Here is a 6,000-nt window from a genome sequence, read left to right on the forward strand (position 1 = left end):
ACTTGCTTATCTGGAAGCTTGGTTCTGAATTTACCATTAAGAAGTTATATGCTGTGCAACTCACTGCAGTTATTCTAACATATTGTTTATACTGAAAACAGTAAGATTGTCAATGAAACTTATGTCTTGGTCCAACTCCTTTTTTAAAAATATGAAAAACTGTATGTTACTATAACCCCACCCCCATATATTCTAAAAAAGCATTAATAATCTGGCAAATCTACTGGATGTCTGATATAAAGTTCAGAGATACAATTACTCCCTTAATTAGTAGTCAAGATAAAATCCTCCATAAATAATCTGTATTAATGGTTACTTTTTAGTGGTCATTTGTTTCCTTTAGGAATATGAGGTTTTCCTGTGAAAAGTATCCAAGCTCAAAGTTTACATCTTTGGGTGCCAGCTGACCAGTGCTGATGGCATCAGTACTTTCAAAGTGAATCTAACATGGAAAACACCTGGAGCCATCAGTATTTGATCCTTCAAGCTCATGTGCTTATTTCAACAAAATACATTTGATTTTGCTTCATTTTCCTTGTCTTTATTATGTGAATATATATTTGGAAATTTGTAATTAAATACACTACATATTAATTATTTGCTGGAGAATGGATGGTACCTGTTATTTGTTTACTTTGACTAATTTTCTGATATCCCTTTTGTTTTGTAAAGCATATGTTATTCTCATTTGCCTGTGACTACTGTGGGATGCAATTCAAAATATGTGAGTAATCTTATAATGATGAGAAATAGTAGAAATGACTTTGGAAAATTAGCATCAAAATTTTTTTTTTCCTAAATTTCGTATGTATATTAAATGCTCTGTGTTTTACACTCTAGCCCAATATCTGCCTTGCTATGGGTTAAAAACTAAATATTTGTAAATTTATCACAACTCCAATGATTAACATTTCTAAGTAGCAATAGCAAGGTAATAGCAAGGTAGTCTGGAGGAGGAAGAGTGTTGTATAGGACTTTACAAGTTAACCTGTATTGATCATAGTTACAAATCAGACCTACCAAAAAAGAGAACAGAAGAGGCAAGCAGACTTCAAGAGAATGCCCATTGGCTTCTGGATTGAATGACAGCTATAATTGGAGTGGGGCCTCGGCTGCCCATGGCTAAGGCTATCAGTAACCAGATCTCTACCAGAATATGTCTGATGGATGCCGCAGTCATGCACATCTATCGTGCGGTATGTGCTATAGGGAGCACTGACTTCCTAAGTCTGTGTGTTGGGGCACAGGGAATAGTGATCCCTTTGATTCCAGCCCCACAAACCAGAAAATACTGCACTGAAACAAGTGCTATGAAACATCTCTCAAATAAGTATGTAACCAACCTAGGAACGCAGTAAGAGGGGTGGGATTTTTATTTGATCTTTTGGTACCTGGGAGACATTTTATATGTAAAGAATACTTTATTATTATTATTCAAATGTATAGATTTGGTGTTTTCAATGGATAGCATGTCTATACTGTGTTTGTACTCTTGTCTTCAGAAATTCAATCCTCATCTAGGCAAAACCAGCACAAGGTTTCCAGGCTGTTCTCAGTTTTAAATGCATCCCAATATGCCCTGGGAAATGAAGCCTTTAAATAAGCTTTATCTCATCCTAGTTTATTATTTCTTTCCCTTTTAAAGAAATAGTGAGGGTAAAAGACGAAATTCACTCCTTTAGAACCACAACATTCTCTTATATTCTGTTTCCCACTGTAACCACACATACATGCGCACACACACATACACACATAAATGTATATTAAATTCATGAGTCGAATACCTTAGTAGTTTTATTTTGTTTAATTTGACAAACATCAAAGTGATTGCCTCATGGAATGCCAATGAAATCAAAGCATTTAAAGACAAGCCAACTTGGCAACATTTTGATCATACAGGCATTTTTCAGTTCCTTCTCTTTCTAAAGCAAGCAGAAATAATCTTGGGTTAGAAAATTCACAAGACCCTAGAATAACATCTCTGCTAGATTCTCTCTTAGAAATGAACATCAAAAATGAGTGTAAATGATTGTTGTCCTTGTAGTGTATAATGTTCTCAAGTATATTTTTTCATAAATTTAAGCATAACTTCTCCCAGAGGTGCCTAAATAGGTGCCTTTGCTTCTGGTATCCACTAAACTTCAATAAGGACAGTGTGTGTGTTGGGGGATAGGGGATGCTGAGGAATAATGCTGCATACTCCAGTGAAGATAATAGCAGGGGTAACCAGATGTAATCTTGATAAAATAGAGAACAGGTTTCTAGTACTTTCATAATTTTTTGTCATGAATACCTGTATTGATTGCACGTGTACTGTTGACTGTGAAAGAATTAATTGTGTAATAGCAAACAATCTCTTATTGTTGGAAATGAATTAGAAAATATTTTCTATTGAAAGTTGTCTTTGTGAAAACTTATACCTTATCTATACATAAGATTAGTTTCATGACCTCATCTGTCAAATAAGGTGGATGACCATTTATCTCTGATTTCCCTTCCAAATTGATGGCTTGTTATCCAGTCCTTCTAACCCAGACTTTATCTGGTCACCTGTCATCCTTGCACTTGAACACAACTCTTTAAAAAATTAATGGCTCTAAGTCTGTCTCACTAAGCTCAAAAATAGTTAGAACCTGTATATCTATCAATGGATAATATTTACATTTATAATATCACATTGAATTTCCATGGAAAAATACACAGGATTGTTTTTGTGGTTGTTGTAAATGTAAATTTACCTCAGACAGGTAATTAAAAAAAGGGATGGACAAGAAAATACCCAATTCTAAAGCTTGAAAACAAAGGCCAAAATTTGCCCCAGTTTTTTTTTGTTTTTTTTTTTTTTTTAAGAAAATGTGATGAATTATCAAAAACAGAACAAGGGGCTCTCTAGAGAAGGCACAAGACCTTGAAGATGTCCTTCTCTTACAGAGGCAGTGGACACACCCTCATTAGATATTCACAAATACAAGATACTTATTAATATTCTCAATTATTTGCATATCAAACTTAATACAAACTCTCCTACCAATAGTGAATAAATTATCTGGAAATACTTTCACATCATGGTTTAAAATAATCCTTGGGAGCAGGATAGACAAAAGCAATGCAGGGTTTACTTGCATATTTCATTTTGATTGTAATTGCTGTTTTTGACAAATTAATATTTATATGCTCTTTCAACAGCATCCCAACTAGCACTAATTATTCTATATATAATGTGTCTTGGTCAAGAACCCAAAGTCTGAATTCCTTAGTCTTCAGTAAAACAATATGAAATGTTAAAATACTTGACTCAAAGACAGTAAATTTAAGTTAATTTTTTTAAAATTATAAGAACTCAATGTAGTAGTTTACCAAATTGATTTGGAAAAAATGCAGTTTTACTTGTTTTTGATGTATTTAGAGGTCTGATGAACCCTTCATACAACTTTGTTATACACCACACGGATGCTTTCCTTTCTGAAATAAATTTAAATTTAAGGGCTCTGCAAATCACACACACAGGGCACACAGCACACATGGTGTGTTGAAACTCGATGACATAGATGACCTTGGATTCAGATATTTTTCATAGAAAGTCTATGCATGCAGCGAGAAAGTATAGTGGTTACTGTTTAAAGTTTATTCTTCACAGCCTGCTTTTGATTCTTGTCTTTATCAATAAAAGTCTGGAGAATAGATAACACATTTATTGGAACTGATACAAACAGAACATGACAACTCACCTTCAACATTACTATACACTTGCCGGTGGCCACTGTGTATATTTTAAATATAGCTAGAGAGAAATGCCATGTCTCTCTTTCTCTCTCTCTTTTTCTTTTTTTTTTTTTTTTTTTTTTTTGAGACGGAGTCTCACTCTGTCGCCCAGGCTGGAGTGCAGTGGCGCCATCTTGGCTCACTGCAAGCTCCGCCTCCCGGGTTTACGCCATTCTCCTGCCTCAGCCTCCCAAGTAGCTGGGACTACAGGCGCCCGCCACCTCGCCCGGCTAGTTTTTTTGTATTTTTTAGTAGAGACGGGGTTTCATGGTGTTAGCCAGGATGGTCTGGATCTCCTGACCTCGTGATCTGCCCGCCTCGGCCTCCCAAAGTGCTGGGATTACAGGCTTGAGCCACCGCGCCCGGCCCTACTTTTTTTTTTAATCATACAATTGTACACACTAAATCAAAATGCGTTCCCTAGTTCTTAATCATTAACAGACTTTATTAATCCATTTGGCCAGGTTTTAAATAAAGAATGTAAATCACACACACAGAATACATGAAAAATGGTAACCAGAATATTTTCAATTGTCACTTTAAAAACAATTTCTGGGAAACAGTATCTCATGACTCTGATAACAAATTTGTTTAAAACAGTGTACACGTAGCTCTATTTTCTTCAAAGAACCATTTCAAAATGGTATCTCCTGCACTGAGAGGATATGAAGGCTATGGAAAATATATTGGATGTATGGCTCTCAACAACTTTGTAGAGTTTACTTTTACTATGGCTGCATTTTGCTTTTGGGGAGATATCTCATACTGCTTATTAAAAATTAGATGTGAATGTAATCATCGATTTGCATCTTGACTTTGTCAAGTAAGCTTTTATCTGTGGAGGGACTCCTTGGCCACCGTTTCCCAATTTTATCTTCTCAGTAGTCTTTGCCAAAGCTGGATGCTCAGCTTAGGTTGTATTCTTACTGCATTCACCTCTTATGTCATTTCCTCTTTATTAAACAGGGAACTTTGGGCTAAAATAAGAAGCTAATGTGATTTTGTAGAGAAAGATAGCTTTGCTCATTTGAGTTGTGTTAGTAGAGGGATAAATTAGGAACATTTCAAATGTAGATGATAATAAGGTTCGTGACTTTAGCCACTATCTTCTCATATACAGACATAAACCTAGGGCTCTTTAATTTTCCTTATGTTGTTAACAGACTTTGTAATCTTCTTAGAATTATTTCTTACAGCAATATTTTCCATTTTATAAGAGAAAGACAAAATCATCCATTTGCGTAAAAATAAATAAATAAATAAATACCACATAATCATTATTTAAACAATGAATAAAAAATAAACCAATAACAATGTGTGTAAGGGCTTCAAATTAAAATTATTAAAAATTAAATATAGTCTAAGGCTAAAAATATTGTAAGGAAATATGAGGCAAATGTTCTGCACAATAAAGTCTGTTTTTAAAAATATCTCCTCCATGTAACTACACTCTTTTTTCTATACTGATATTTTATTTTTTAAAGAATTGTCTACTGGGCATTAAGTATGCCTGTTGAGCTCTAACATTTAAATATACTAAGTGTCCATTTTTTCATACCTTCAAATTTAACACAATATTTATGAAAATCTGAGTTTAAGTTGGAAAAAAATTACAAATCTGTAAAAAGAAATCATTAACTTTAATGCTGTCCTTATTTTCTCACTGACAACTTTCACTGAAGGCTCCCATCTTTTAAGCTAAACATAGGAGAAGATCCGAATCAAATATAAGGGCAGATGTAAATATATTTTGAAAATTAAAATGTGTAGCACAGACACAAAGAGTTGCAATTTTTCTTGGGTCCAAATGACCTAATAGCTGAAAAGCACGCAACAAAGTTTGAGAAATGGGGCATCCTTTTGTCAAAAAAAAAAGCTTATCTAGCAGATTTCAGCTTAAAAAAAAATGAAATGAATAAGAATGAATAAGCACCACTGTGATCCCTTTCTCCAGGCAAAAAGAGACAGGAATGTGATTGTATAAACATTTCCATAATACATAAAGTGAATCAATATTTTCTTTTAACACTTTTTTCACACTTTTAAAATCTTTAAAATCTTATTTAAAAAGTGTGAAAAAAGTCAACCATTAATTCACCATGCTAAAATCATAGTAACTTGTATCTTTGTATATTTTGTCTCATTTTCCACATATGGGCATACTTTTACAAAATTACTTTCCTACTGTGTTGTATTATAAATTAAAAAATTATATGTCATATTGTCCTATGGCAATAC

This window comes from Piliocolobus tephrosceles, chromosome 9 (assembly GCF_002776525.5).
Source record: "Piliocolobus tephrosceles isolate RC106 chromosome 9, ASM277652v3, whole genome shotgun sequence".
In the NCBI taxonomy this organism is placed as follows: domain Eukaryota; kingdom Metazoa; phylum Chordata; class Mammalia; order Primates; family Cercopithecidae; genus Piliocolobus; species Piliocolobus tephrosceles.